Consider the following 13,322-nt stretch of genomic DNA (forward strand, 5'->3'; position numbering starts at 1 on the left):
CTGGGCCGGCGTCTGGGGGCGGCCGGGGTGTGCAGCGTTGGTGGTATAGTGGTGAGCATAGCTGCCTTCCAAGCAGTTGACCCGGGTTCGATTCCCGGCCAACGCAGCTGGCCAACCTTTTGCGCGTCTCCAGGGCCCCGGTGGCCAGGCCCCATGGCAGCCGGGAGCCCGGAGCGCCCCCGAGGCCGGCGTGCTGCGGTGCTGAGGCGGCCGGAGCGGGTCCGCAGGTTGAGCGCCGGTGGCAGGGGAGGAGGCGCACGGCGTTTTGAGGGCGCTGCCAGCGGGGCAGGCGGATTGGCAGGGCGGGGGGGTGGCTGGCGGTGGCCAGGCAGGGGCCCCGGAGCCCAAGCAGAGGCGAGCGGGTGGGATGGAGGCGCCGGGTCCAGGGGGTGCGGGCCAGGCGCGGAACCCGACGCTCCCTGGTGGTCTAGTGGTTAGGATTCGGCGCTCTCACCGCCGCGGCCCGGGTTCGATTCCCGGTCAGGGAAGCCTTTCTTCTTCCTCTCGGCCTACCCACCTCCGCAGCGCATCGGCACGCACCCCCTTTTAGCCCAAGCTCCATGGCTTCTCCCTGGCCCCGTGGCCAGGGCGCCCGCACCAGGCCAGCCGCCCCGTCCAGCCCGAGCCTTGCCCTGTCGCGTCGGCCAGGCCAAGCCTTTTGGCCTCGCAGGTGGGGTGGGACTTCCGCGCCTCCCCTGGACGCTCACCTGCCCCCGCGCCCCCCCTTCGCCCCTCGGACACCACCCCAGAGGCCGCGGCCGCCTCTGTCCCCGCGGAGGGGCCCCCAACAGACGCCGGGACGGACGGCCACCGCAGGGACTTGGACTCTCCCGCGGCACACCGGGGCCGCCCGTGACCAGCGACCCCTTGCTGCTTCCTGAGGTGCTAGTTGGCGGCGTGGGTGCCTTGAAGAGGAGGGGGCGGTGGGAGTGGGAGTCGGGTCACCTGCTGGAGCCCCTGGTCCCCTCCCTCGCCCCCCACCCTCGGGCCAGCCACCGCTGGGGCCAGCTTCCACAGCACCGGCCACCCCCGGGGCTGGCGGCGTCTCCCCGGCGCCGGCGGGTGTGGGTCACCTGGGTGGCGGGCTCCAGCCGGGATGGGAGCAGAGAGGCACACCGCGGCGCCCGGCACGTGGAGTGGGCAAAGCGAATCTGGGCGCGTCCGGGTAGCCCGGCCCCCGGGCAGCGGAGGTTGGCGAGCGGGGAGATGCAGAAGGCCGCCGGGGAGAAGCCAACAGCCCTGCCGCTGCGAGGCGGTGGAGGCACACCGGACGCACACACAGGGTGGGCTTGGGGCCAACCGCGTCACCAGTCGCCTGAATCCAAGGCAAAGTGGCCAGGGTGTTCCCTGCAACACCTGTCTTCCCCTCCGGTCTTTCCCACGGGCGCCTTCGGGCCCACCTAGCCCCGATCTCCTCCGCCCCTCTCTCCACCCCGTTCCCCGGGGTGTCCTCTTGTGCGGATGCTCCTCCGGCTCAGTCACAGGGCACAGTCTCCTTCCCGCCAGCGCTCGCACCCCTCGTCCGCAGGGGGTTTGCGGTCCACTCAGAGACGGTCTCCTACAGAGCCCCAGCGGACAGCCCGTGCGCCGCCCCAACCTGCCACAGCAGCCCACCCGCAGGACCGGGATGAGGTCGGGGCAGCGGTGGGAAGGAGCCCCTGTGAGCGCCCAGATCCTTCCCGTCGTCCCAGGAAGGCCCCTCTGCACCCTCGCGTGGGGGTGGCTGTGTGGGGGTGGGGGGTCGAGTCAGCGGCGGAGGGGGATAGGGCAGGATCAAGGTGTTGGCTGCCCTGGGTGGCCTCCCACGGGGGTGAGGGCACAGGGTGAAAAGGATCCCAGAAAGAGGGGAGGTCTGGGAGCAGCACGGGTGTGTGTGTTGACGGGGGAGGAGCGGGGCGAGGAACCGTGGGTCTGGTGGGACCCGGGGGAGACCGTGGCTGGCCACTCGGGCAGGGTCTCTGCAGAGGCTTGGGGCGGCAGGGGCCCCTTGCCCAGCTCCTTGCCCGGCACGTGTGTGCACCTGTGCAGGAGAATGAGATGCGAGGGAGGGGAGGGCACAGAGGGGCGGAGTGTGCCTGAGGATCCCGTGGGAGGCGGAGACCGAGTGCCGGCCTTGAGGGTGAGAGGTGGGTGGGGGCTACAAGGGGCGGGTGGAGACCGGAGGCTGGCGGGAGCAGCAGGCGGGCGGCGAGTGGTGGGGAGCGTGCCCCGGTGCCCTGCGAGAGGGCTGGAGGCTCCCCCGTGGTGGGAAGGACCCAGGAGGAGGAGGTGTGGGGGGCGGCAAAGACTGCTCTGCTGTGCTCTGCTCTGCTCTGCTGTGCTTTGCTGGGACCGTGCTGGGTGGTGGCGTGGGGCCCATGGGTGGGGTCCAAGGGGCGTGGGTGGGAAGCGGGCGGGCGGGCGGGCAGGCAGGCAAGGGCAACAGACAGAGTGAGCAGACCGCATCTGGGACCAGGCCTAGCGGTGGTGGGTGGGGGGGCGCGTCTGAGGGGAGATCCACCGCCCCCTGGAGATCTCAACCGCCTGTCATCGGGACGACAGGTCACGTCTCGGGGGTCGTCCTGGGGTTGGGATTCCGAGAGGCCAAAGGCACCAAGGCGACGCTGGATCATTTCCCCCGGATCAGGACGTGGCTAGGAGGGGCCGTGGAGGCCGGGGACAGGTGTGGGGATGTTGGGGCAGGAGGGGCTGGCAGGGGCGGCGGCGCAGGCTGCGCTGGACCTCGTGTTGCTGGGTGTGAGCGACCGGGTGAGGACGGTAGTGGTGGACCTTTGCCGTCCATCGGTGACGGTCCGCGAGCTGCCGTGGTGGTGGTGTCGATGGTCCTGGCGGCGGCGGCGACCTCGGCGGTGGCGGGGACGGGGCCGGCGTCGGAACCGTGGGCCGTGCTGTCCGTGCCGGGGTGGTGGCGGTGGAGTGGGAGGAGGAGGAGGACTTCGGTGCTGTTGGTGACGAAGCCTATGCTGCTGCACGGGTCACACGGTGGACCCGGTCGTGCTGCTGATGGCGGCGGGACGGTGAAGGAGGCAGTGCTGTGGGCGGCGGTGCGGGAGCCGGCGTGGCGATGGTGGTCTAGGTCCTGCCGCCGCTGGTACTGGGGATGGGTGGTGGACTGGGTGGGGCGCGGGGTGGCCGAACGGACGGTGGAGGACTGGGCGCCGTTGGCACGGATGCCCGCGGCGATACGCTGGAGCTGGACGGGGTCCAGTTGGTGACGGCGTCGGTGACGGCGTCGGTGATGGTGAAGGACTTGAGTGCTGTTGGCCACGGAGCCCGTGGCGGTGTGGTGGCGGTGGGCTTGGTCCTGCAGGTGGCGGTGGTGGCGTTGGCGGCGGCCGCAGGGGTGCTGGCCCTGGTGCTGGCAGCGGTCCAGGCGCTGCCACGCTGGTGGGCTTGGTGGCTCCGCCGCCAGTGCCACGGCTGCTGCTGTTGCCGAGAAGGGAAGGTTGGCGGTGCTGGAGGGGGAGCTTGGTGCCGGCGGTGGTCTTCGGGTTGGGAGCCCGGCGGAGTGGGCCTCGCTGGGGCAGCGACAGGATATAGAGCGCAGGGGGCTGGGGACGGGGGTGGGGGGGGGGGAGGTGCGGGGGGGGGGGGCGGGGCGGCTGCCGGGGGTGCGTCCAAGAGAGTTTGTGAGGGTCCCTGTGGGGGAATGGGATGTATCAGCGCTAGGGGTGGCAAGTTCATGGCTCCTGGTTTTGCCAAGAGAGGAGAACCTTGGGGCCGTGGGTGGAGTGAGGCAGGGAGCGAGCAAGTGTGGCGAAAGGCGTGGAGGTGGGGCGAGGCGCCCGCGTGGGCGCGCTGCGGGGCGGGTGGGTGTGTGGTGGTGGGGGGGCCGTGGCGGCAGTGCCGGAAGGGCCCCGGGTGCTGAGGTCTTGAAGAGCAAAGGGGCAAGGAGAGCGTGTAGGCGGGCCCGGGGCCTTGGGGTGTGGGTTGAGTTTGGTCCCCTGGGCCAGCGAAGCGGAGAGGAAGGGAAGGGGCGTCGGGGCAGGGGCAGGGCTCCCGGGAAGGAGCCGAGCTGGCTGAGGCCAGCGGGCTCCAGCCGGGGAGAGAGGAAGCCCTTCTGTGCGCTGGGGCTGCAGGGCCAAAAGGGGACGGCGTGCTGCATGGGCCGGGAATCGAACCCGGGCCTCCCGCGTGGCAGGCGAGAATTCTACCACTGAACCACCCATGCACCGATGGCGGTGGTCAACCGACGGCTCCAAACAGCGGTCCGGGCCGGAGCCAGGGCCAGAACCGGAGCCAGGGCCAGGGCCAGGGCCAGGGCCAGGGCGGCGGTCAGGACCAGGGCCAGGGCCAGGGCGGGGGTCAGGACCAGGGCCAGAGCCAGTCGTGTGAGCCTCCTGTTCCGCTGGAGCAGGAGGCGGCCGCGTGGTCCAGAGAGGAGGCTGCACGCACGTCTAGAGCGCTTGGGAGCGGCGGCCGCGGCAGAGATGGGCCGAGCGAGGCACAGTCGCCCGGAGGCGGACTAGGCTCCTCCTGCCTTTTCTCCCTGGTCCAGGGCCGCCGCCAGGGCCAAGCCCGGCCAGAACCCCAACCCCACCCAGCGCGGGCGATCATCTGGGGCAGGTGCAGCTGAGCACCGCCGTTCCCTTGGGCGGCTACTCTCCGCCGGACCCACAGGCCCTTTGGCGGATGGCTTTCCCGCCCGTGCCGCGTGGGCGCGATCCCGCGGGGCTGGGGAACGGAGCTGCGGTTGAGTGTGCGCACACGTGGGGTGCCATGGGGTGGCGTGAGTGTGGGTGGGTGTGTGGGGGTGGTTGGGTGGGTGTCCGCGGGGGCTCGTGCGCGCCGCACGCGTGTCGTGTGTAGGAGATGGAGGCCCCGGAGCGCCGCGAGCGTGGCCGAGGAGCGCTGAGGGTCTGAGCTCTGGCCCGCAGCTCTCCCTGGGGGTCCAACTCGGGCCGGTGGTGGAGAGGCAGGAGCCCTCGGCCGCTCGGGGCTGCTGGCTATCTGGCGGACAGGGAGCGCGGTGAGGGAGCGCCGCTCGGGTCCTCGGGTCCAGGCCGGGGGGGGGGGGCCGGGCTTGGGGCGCCCAGGTGGGAGGCCTGGGGATGCAGGGCTTCCTTCCGCCCAGCGCTCGGCGGAGCACTCATGCCGGGTTGGACTCCTGGGCCAGGCCCACCGAAGGCAGGGCCGTGTGGTGGGCCCGCGAGCAGATGGCTGGGCGGCCTGGGTCCCCGGCCGGAGGCAGGCGGGTGTGGCCAGGGTAAGGCGTCCAGGGCAGCGCGGGCCACCTGAGTGGGGTGTGGCGAGAATGGAACGGGGGCCGGGCGGGAAGGGCAGGGTGCTCGTCCCCCACCGTGCTCCTGGTGGCGGAAGCGCAGGGCTCTGAGAGCGAAGCACTGTTCAGCGGGCACCCGTGGGCGGGAGAAGCGAGGGCGGAGGGCTTTCGGCACTGGCGCACGCCGCTGGTCTGCAGGGGCCGGTGGGAGGGGCAAGAACGCAGCCCTCGGCAAGCGGGCGAGGAGGGAGTTGCCCAGGCCTGCGGCTGTGGGATCAGGTGAGAGAGGCGCGCGAGAGGGTGGACGAGGGCGTGTGCGCGCCAAGCCTGTGGTCCGGAGGGTCCAGGCGTCCGAGCTCCGTCCTGGGCCCCTTGCGCCGGGGTGTAGGGCCGCAGCGGCCCGCCAGGCAAGGACAGGGCTTGCCGGAGGGCGTGGCCCAGGCCCGCGGGGTCCCGTGCCCTGGTAGGGCAGGCCAAAAGGTGGGCCTGTCAGGAGTGGGATTCGAACCCACGCCTCCAGGGGAGACTGCGACCTGAACGCAGCGCCTTAGACCGCTCGGCCATCCTGACGGCGGGGCTGGGCGCGTCGCCGCTCGCCTGGCTGGGACCCGGCGCGAAGGCTGCCGCTGGCTGGCGGCGGTGTGGCTGCGCCAGGGACGGGACGCGCGCCGCCGCCGCCGCCGCCCTCGCACATCCCCCGGCGCGCGCCCAGAGGGCGGCGTCGGGCCCGCCTCTCTCGCCGCCGCCCCCAGCTCCTCCCCCTCTCCCTCCTCGGCCTCTGCCCTTCCTGGGCGCCCGTCCTCCTGGTCGCAGCCTCGCTTGTCCTGTGGGGCGGCTTCTCCCCGCGCGATCCGCGCCCGGCAGGGCAGAGGCCGTGGCGCGCTGGGAGTGTTGGGCCGGCGTCCGGGTCCGGGGTCCGTCCCGAGCCGGGCAGGGGGGCTGCTGGGACGGCGGACGACGTTGGTTTGGGGTCGGGTCCGGTGCGGCCCGCGGCGGGCGCCTGTGGAAAGCAGGGCGTCGAGGGCAGGGGTAGGCGTGGGCAGGCAGGCGGAGAGGGGTCGGGCGGCCGGACGGCCGCCGCCGTCCTCGTTAGTATAGTGGTGAGTATCCCCGCCTGTCACGCGGGAGACCGGGGTTCGATTCCCCGACGGGGAGGCGAGGCGAGACGCCCTTTTTGGGCGCCGCCGGCGCCGCCCCCGCTCCGCGCAAACGCTTGCCCCGCCAGGGCCCTTGTCCTCCTCCCTCCGGCGTGCGGCCAGAGGCCGCCAGGGCCACGACGGCCGCCCGGCCTGCTCACCGTCGACCACCGCCACCCTTTTGCCTTCCTCGGCGTCGGGGCGGCGCGCCGGCGGGCTCGCCACAGCCCAGCCAGGGCCTTCCGTCGTGCCCGGGCCACCCCGGGCTCCCCGGTTATTGGACGCCGCCCGGTCTGGGCGGGGCGGGGGCGGAGGACGGATGGAGGGGACCGGACGGGACGGGGCGGGACGCGGGGGACGGGTGGGCCGCGGCTGGGTGGGGTCCTCCGTGGGCGCGGGATGTGGCCTCACCCAGCAGCCTGTGGAGAAGGGCCGGGGCGAGCGCGTGGCGGGAGGGAGGCGGATCTCGGGGGACGGGGTTTCCCGGCCGGCAGAGGGGGCGTGGTGGGGGCGGGGGTGGTCCCCGGAGCGCCCCCCAAGGGCGGGTGGCGGGCGGGCCCGGGGAGCCGCCCAGCCGCGTGGGGCTGGCGCGGGTGGGACGCCGGGCGGCCTCTGCTGGCGCGAGCAGCTGCGCGGCGCTGTGGACCGGCGGGTCGTCGGGGCAGGGCCGCGGCGCGCTGGGCCGCCGAGGCGGTGACCAGAGCCGCGTGCAGACGCCGGGGCGAACCCTGGGCCGGCGTCTGGGGGCGGCCCGGGCTGTGCAGCGTTGGTGGTATAGTGGTGAGCATAGCTGCCTTCCAAGCAGTTGACCCGGGTTCGATTCCCGGCCAACGCAGCTGGCCAACCTTTTGCGCGTCTCCAGGGCCCCGGTGGCCAGGCCCCATGGCAGCCGGGAGCCCGGAGCGCCCCCGAGGCCGGCGCGCTGCGGTGCTGAGGCGGCCGGAGCGGGTCCGCAGGTTGAGCGCCGGTGGCAGGGGAGGAGGCGCACGGCGTTTTGAGGGCGCTGCCAGCGGGGCAGGCGGATTGGCAGGGCGGGGGGGGGTGGCTGGCGGTGGCCAGGCAGGGGCCCCGGAGCCCAAGCAGAGGCGAGCGGGTGGGATGGAGGCGCCGGGTCCAGGGGGTGCGGGCCAGGCGCGGCACCCGACGCTCCCTGGTGGTCTAGTGGTTAGGATTCGGCGCTCTCACCGCCGCGGCCCGGGTTCGATTCCCGGTCAGGGAAGCCTTTCTTCTTCCTCTCGGCCTACCCACCTCCGCAGCGCATCGGCACGCACCCCCTTTTAGCCCAAGCTCCATGGCTTCTCCCTGGCCCCGTGGCCAGGGCGCCCGCACCAGGCCAGCCGCCCCGTCCAGCCCGAGCCTTGCCCTGTCGCGTCGGCCAGGCCAAGCCTTTTGGCCTCGCAGGTGGGGTGGGACTTCCGCGCCTCCCCTGGACGCTCACCTGCCCCCGCGCCCCCCCTTCGCCCCTCGGACACCACCCCAGAGGCCGCGGCCGCCTCTGTCCCCGCGGAGGGGCCCCCAACAGACGCCGGGACGGACGGCCACCGCAGGGACTTGGACTCTCCCGCGGCACACCGGGGCCGCCCGTGACCAGCGACCCCTTGCTGCTTCCTGAGGTGCTAGTTGGCGGCGTGGGTGCCTTGAAGAGGAGGGGGCGGTGGGAGTGGGAGTCGGGTCACCTGCTGGAGCCCCTGGTCCCCTCCCTCGCCCCCCACCCTCGGGCCAGCCACCGCTGGGGCCAGCTTCCACAGCACCGGCCACCCCCGGGGCTGGCGGCGTCTCCCCGGCGCCGGCGGGTGTGGGTCACCTGGGTGGCGGGCTCCAGCCGGGATGGGAGCAGAGAGGCACACCGCGGCGCCCGGCACGTGGAGTGGGCAAAGCGAATCTGGGCGCGTCCGGGTAGCCCGGCCCCCGGGCAGCGGAGGTTGGCGAGCGGGGAGATGCAGAAGGCCGCCGGGGAGAAGCCAACAGCCCTGCCGCTGCGAGGCGGTGGAGGCACACCGGACGCACACACAGGGTGGGCTTGGGGCCAACCGCGTCACCAGTCGCCTGAATCCAAGGCAAAGTGGCCAGGGTGTTCCCTGCAACACCTGTCTTCCCCTCCGGTCTTTCCCACGGGCGCCTTCGGGCCCACCTAGCCCCGATCTCCTCCGCCCCTCTCTCCACCCCGTTCCCCGGGGTGTCCTCTTGTGCGGATGCTCCTCCGGCTCAGTCACAGGGCACAGTCTCCTTCCCGCCAGCGCTCGCACCCCTCGTCCGCAGGGGGTTTGCGGTCCACTCAGAGACGGTCTCCTACAGAGCCCCAGCGGACAGCCCGTGCGCCGCCCCAACCTGCCACAGCAGCCCACCCGCAGGACCGGGATGAGGTCGGGGCAGCGGTGGGAAGGAGCCCCTGTGAGCGCCCAGATCCTTCCCGTCGTCCCAGGAAGGCCCCTCTGCACCCTCGCGTGGGGGTGGCTGTGTGGGGGTGGGGGGTCGAGTCAGCGGCGGAGGGGGATAGGGCAGGATCAAGGTGTTGGCTGCCCTGGGTGGCCTCCCACGGGGGTGAGGGCACAGGGTGAAAAGGATCCCAGAAAGAGGGGAGGTCTGGGAGCAGCACGGGTGTGTGTGTTGACGGGGGAGGAGCGGGGCGAGGAACCGTGGGTCTGGTGGGACCCGGGGGAGACCGTGGCTGGCCACTCGGGCAGGGTCTCTGCAGAGGCTTGGGGCGGCAGGGGCCCCTTGCCCAGCTCCTTGCCCGGCACGTGTGTGCACCTGTGCAGGAGAATGAGATGCGAGGGAGGGGAGGGCACAGAGGGGCGGAGTGTGCCTGAGGATCCCGTGGGAGGCGGAGACCGAGTGCCGGCCTTGAGGGTGAGAGGTGGGTGGGGGCTACAAGGGGCGGGTGGAGACCGGAGGCTGGCGGGAGCAGCAGGCGGGCGGCGAGTGGTGGGGAGCGTGCCCCGGTGCCCTGCGAGAGGGCTGGAGGCTCCCCCGTGGTGGGAAGGACCCAGGAGGAGGAGGTGTGGGGGGCGGCAAAGACTGCTCTGCTGTGCTCTGCTCTGCTCTGCTGTGCTTTGCTGGGACCGTGCTGGGTGGTGGCGTGGGGCCCATGGGTGGGGTCCAAGGGGCGTGGGTGGGAAGCGGGCGGGCGGGCGGGCAGGCAGGCAAGGGCAACAGACAGAGTGAGCAGACCGCATCTGGGACCAGGCCTAGCGGTGGTGGGTGGGGGGGCGCGTCTGAGGGGAGATCCACCGCCCCCTGGAGATCTCAACCGCCTGTCATCGGGACGACAGGTCACGTCTCGGGGGTCGTCCTGGGGTTGGGATTCCGAGAGGCCAAAGGCACCAAGGCGACGCTGGATCATTTCCCCCGGATCAGGACGTGGCTAGGAGGGGCCGTGGAGGCCGGGGACAGGTGTGGGGATGTTGGGGCAGGAGGGGCTGGCAGGGGCGGCGGCGCAGGCTGCGCTGGACCTCGTGTTGCTGGGTGTGAGCGACCGGGTGAGGACGGTAGTGGTGGACCTTTGCCGTCCATCGGTGACGGTCCGCGAGCTGCCGTGGTGGTGGTGTCGATGGTCCTGGCGGCGGCGGCGACCTCGGCGGTGGCGGGGACGGGGCCGGCGTCGGAACCGTGGGCCGTGCTGTCCGTGCCGGGGTGGTGGCGGTGGAGTGGGAGGAGGAGGAGGACTTCGGTGCTGTTGGTGACGAAGCCTATGCTGCTGCACGGGTCACACGGTGGACCCGGTCGTGCTGCTGATGGCGGCGGGACGGTGAAGGAGGCAGTGCTGTGGGCGGCGGTGCGGGAGCCGGCGTGGCGATGGTGGTCTAGGTCCTGCCGCCGCTGGTACTGGGGATGGGTGGTGGACTGGGTGGGGCGCGGGGTGGCCGAACGGACGGTGGAGGACTGGGCGCCGTTGGCACGGATGCCCGCGGCGATACGCTGGAGCTGGACGGGGTCCAGTTGGTGACGGCGTCGGTGACGGCGTCGGTGATGGTGAAGGACTTGAGTGCTGTTGGCCACGGAGCCCGTGGCGGTGTGGTGGCGGTGGGCTTGGTCCTGCAGGTGGCGGTGGTGGCGTTGGCGGCGGCCGCAGGGGTGCTGGCCCTGGTGCTGGCAGCGGTCCAGGCGCTGCCACGCTGGTGGGCTTGGTGGCTCCGCCGCCAGTGCCACGGCTGCTGCTGTTGCCGAGAAGGGAAGGTTGGCGGTGCTGGAGGGGGAGCTTGGTGCCGGCGGTGGTCTTCGGGTTGGGAGCCCGGCGGAGTGGGCCTCGCTGGGGCAGCGACAGGATATAGAGCGCAGGGGGCTGGGGACGGGGGTGGGGGGGGGGGAGGTGCGGGGGGGGGGCGGGGCGGCTGCCGGGGGTGCGTCCAAGAGAGTTTGTGAGGGTCCCTGTGGGGGAATGGGATGTATCAGCGCTAGGGGTGGCAAGTTCATGGCTCCTGGTTTTGCCAAGAGAGGAGAACCTTGGGGCCGTGGGTGGAGTGAGGCAGGGAGCGAGCAAGTGTGGCGAAAGGCGTGGAGGTGGGGCGAGGCGCCCGCGTGGGCGCGCTGCGGGGCGGGTGGGTGTGTGGTGGTGGGGGGGCCGTGGCGGCAGTGCCGGAAGGGCCCCGGGTGCTGAGGTCTTGAAGAGCAAAGGGGCAAGGAGAGCGTGTAGGCGGGCCCGGGGCCTTGGGGTGTGGGTTGAGTTTGGTCCCCTGGGCCAGCGAAGCGGAGAGGAAGGGAAGGGGCGTCGGGGCAGGGGCAGGGCTCCCGGGAAGGAGCCGAGCTGGCTGAGGCCAGCGGGCTCCAGCCGGGGAGAGAGGAAGCCCTTCTGTGCGCTGGGGCTGCAGGGCCAAAAGGGGACGGCGTGCTGCATGGGCCGGGAATCGAACCCGGGCCTCCCGCGTGGCAGGCGAGAATTCTACCACTGAACCACCCATGCACCGATGGCGGTGGTCAACCGACGGCTCCAAACAGCGGTCCGGGCCGGAGCCAGGGCCAGAACCGGAGCCAGGGCCAGGGCCAGGGCCAGGGCCAGGGCGGCGGTCAGGACCAGGGCCAGGGCCAGGGCGGGGGTCAGGACCAGGGCCAGAGCCAGTCGTGTGAGCCTCCTGTTCCGCTGGAGCAGGAGGCGGCCGCGTGGTCCAGAGAGGAGGCTGCACGCACGTCTAGAGCGCTTGGGAGCGGCGGCCGCGGCAGAGATGGGCCGAGCGAGGCACAGTCGCCCGGAGGCGGACTAGGCTCCTCCTGCCTTTTCTCCCTGGTCCAGGGCCGCCGCCAGGGCCAAGCCCGGCCAGAACCCCAACCCCACCCAGCGCGGGCGATCATCTGGGGCAGGTGCAGCTGAGCACCGCCGTTCCCTTGGGCGGCTACTCTCCGCCGGACCCACAGGCCCTTTGGCGGATGGCTTTCCCGCCCGTGCCGCGTGGGCGCGATCCCGCGGGGCTGGGGAACGGAGCTGCGGTTGAGTGTGCGCACACGTGGGGTGCCATGGGGTGGCGTGAGTGTGGGTGGGTGTGTGGGGGTGGTTGGGTGGGTGTCCGCGGGGGCTCGTGCGCGCCGCACGCGTGTCGTGTGTAGGAGATGGAGGCCCCGGAGCGCCGCGAGCGTGGCCGAGGAGCGCTGAGGGTCTGAGCTCTGGCCCGCAGCTCTCCCTGGGGGTCCAACTCGGGCCGGTGGTGGAGAGGCAGGAGCCCTCGGCCGCTCGGGGCTGCTGGCTATCTGGCGGACAGGGAGCGCGGTGAGGGAGCGCCGCTGGGGTCCTCGGGTCCAGGCCGGGGGGGGGGGCCGGGCTTGGGGCGCCCAGGTGGGAGGCCTGGGGATGCAGGGCTTCCTTCCGCCCAGCGCTCGGCGGAGCACTCATGCCGGGTTGGACTCCTGGGCCAGGCCCACCGAAGGCAGGGCCGTGTGGTGGGCCCGCGAGCAGATGGCTGGGCGGCCTGGGTCCCCGGCCGGAGGCAGGCGGGTGTGGCCAGGGTAAGGCGTCCAGGGCAGCGCGGGCCACCTGAGTGGGGTGTGGCGAGAATGGAACGGGGGCCGGGCGGGAAGGGCAGGGTGCTCGTCCCCCACCGTGCTCCTGGTGGCGGAAGCGCAGGGCTCTGAGAGCGAAGCACTGTTCAGCGGGCACCCGTGGGCGGGAGAAGCGAGGGCGGAGGGCTTTCGGCACTGGCGCACGCCGCTGGTCTGCAGGGGCCGGTGGGAGGGGCAAGAACGCAGCCCTCGGCAAGCGGGCGAGGAGGGAGTTGCCCAGGCCTGCGGCTGTGGGATCAGGTGAGAGAGGCGCGCGAGAGGGTGGACGAGGGCGTGTGCGCGCCAAGCCTGTGGTCCGGAGGGTCCAGGCGTCCGAGCTCCGTCCTGGGCCCCTTGCGCCGGGGTGTAGGGCCGCAGCGGCCCGCCAGGCAAGGACAGGGCTTGCCGGAGGGCGTGGCCCAGGCCCGCGGGGTCCCGTGCCCTGGTAGGGCAGGCCAAAAGGTGGGCCTGTCAGGAGTGGGATTCGAACCCACGCCTCCAGGGGAGACTGCGACCTGAACGCAGCGCCTTAGACCGCTCGGCCATCCTGACGGCGGGGCTGGGCGCGTCGCCGCTCGCCTGGCTGGGACCCGGCGCGAAGGCTGCCGCTGGCTGGCGGCGGTGTGGCTGCGCCAGGGACGGGACGCGCGCCGCCGCCGCCGCCGCCCTCGCACATCCCCCGGCGCGCGCCCAGAGGGCGGCGTCGGGCCCGCCTCTCTCGCCGCCGCCCCCAGCTCCTCCCCCTCTCCCTCCTCGGCCTCTGCCCTTCCTGGGCGCCCGTCCTCCTGGTCGCAGCCTCGCTTGTCCTGTGGGGCGGCTTCTCCCCGCGCGATCCGCGCCCGGCAGGGCAGAGGCCGTGGCGCGCTGGGAGTGTTGGGCCGGCGTCCGGGTCCGGGGTCCGTCCCGAGCCGGGCAGGGGGGCTGCTGGGACGGCGGACGACGTTGGTTTGGGGTCGGGTCCGGTGCGGCCCGCGGCGGGCGCCTGTGGAAAGCAGGGC

The 13,322-nt window shown here is 73.1% G+C and overlaps 9 non-coding genes across 9 annotated transcripts; 5 read left to right on the forward strand and 4 right to left on the reverse strand.

Moving 5' to 3' along the window:
- Window positions 1-34: 34 nt before the first annotated feature.
- On the forward strand, window positions 35-106 carry TRNAG-UCC. The gene has a single exon. It is a non-coding gene; the product is annotated as a tRNA-Gly (tRNA).
- Window positions 107-416: 310 nt separating this feature from the next.
- Window positions 417-488, forward strand: TRNAE-CUC. Its single transcript has one exon. It is a non-coding gene; the product is annotated as a tRNA-Glu (tRNA).
- A 3,612-nt stretch (window positions 489-4,100) lies between these two features.
- TRNAG-GCC lies at window positions 4,101-4,171 on the reverse strand. The gene has a single exon. It is a non-coding gene; the product is annotated as a tRNA-Gly (tRNA).
- A 1,537-nt stretch (window positions 4,172-5,708) lies between these two features.
- Window positions 5,709-5,791, reverse strand: TRNAL-CAG. The gene has a single exon. It is a non-coding gene; the product is annotated as a tRNA-Leu (tRNA).
- Window positions 5,792-6,304: 513 nt separating this feature from the next.
- TRNAD-GUC lies at window positions 6,305-6,376 on the forward strand. Its single transcript has one exon. It is a non-coding gene; the product is annotated as a tRNA-Asp (tRNA).
- A 744-nt stretch (window positions 6,377-7,120) lies between these two features.
- On the forward strand, window positions 7,121-7,192 carry TRNAG-UCC. Its single transcript has one exon. It is a non-coding gene; the product is annotated as a tRNA-Gly (tRNA).
- A 312-nt stretch (window positions 7,193-7,504) lies between these two features.
- Window positions 7,505-7,576, forward strand: TRNAE-CUC. Its single transcript has one exon. It is a non-coding gene; the product is annotated as a tRNA-Glu (tRNA).
- A 3,610-nt stretch (window positions 7,577-11,186) lies between these two features.
- TRNAG-GCC lies at window positions 11,187-11,257 on the reverse strand. The gene has a single exon. It is a non-coding gene; the product is annotated as a tRNA-Gly (tRNA).
- Window positions 11,258-12,793: 1,536 nt separating this feature from the next.
- Window positions 12,794-12,876, reverse strand: TRNAL-CAG. Its single transcript has one exon. It is a non-coding gene; the product is annotated as a tRNA-Leu (tRNA).
- Window positions 12,877-13,322: the final 446 nt, after the last annotated feature.

The sequence above is a fragment of the Meles meles genome, chromosome 17, assembly GCF_922984935.1.
Source record: "Meles meles chromosome 17, mMelMel3.1 paternal haplotype, whole genome shotgun sequence".
NCBI lineage: Eukaryota > Metazoa > Chordata > Mammalia > Carnivora > Mustelidae > Meles > Meles meles.